The following is a 394-nucleotide window of genomic DNA, read 5'->3' as shown; positions in this document are numbered from 1 at the left end:
GTGTGTGTGTGTGTGTGTGTGTGTGTGTGTGTGTGTGTGTGTGTGTCTCCTGTGTGCGTCTCTCCATGCTACTTGGTTACTGGGAACAACAGCCCGGCTCTCCCCAGCTGCTGTGCATTCACTACCAGCTGCTCCCTAGCGACAACACCGCTCAAAAAGCCAATAGTGAAGGTGCTTCTTTCAAAGTGCACATAAATCTGGTGCTTGTTGGCTATTCCGAGGCAACCTACAAATGCAGATCTAAAAGACTCCAACTCCTCCTCTCCAATACCCCCTCCTTTGCTTGTCATTCACCTATGGTGCTCTGGAAAGTGGTTGCAAGAGGTGGGGGTGGGGGAAGAAGTACACGGTTCCAGAAGACATTTGAAATGGTTAGAGAAGTATTGATCTTGAT

This window comes from Petaurus breviceps, unplaced genomic scaffold (assembly GCF_028583685.1).
Source record: "Petaurus breviceps papuanus isolate PSGF00001 unplaced genomic scaffold, PetGlider_PUasm1.0 38, whole genome shotgun sequence".
Lineage (NCBI taxonomy): Eukaryota > Metazoa > Chordata > Mammalia > Diprotodontia > Petauridae > Petaurus > Petaurus breviceps.
Note: the sequence above shows the minus strand (reverse complement) of the source record.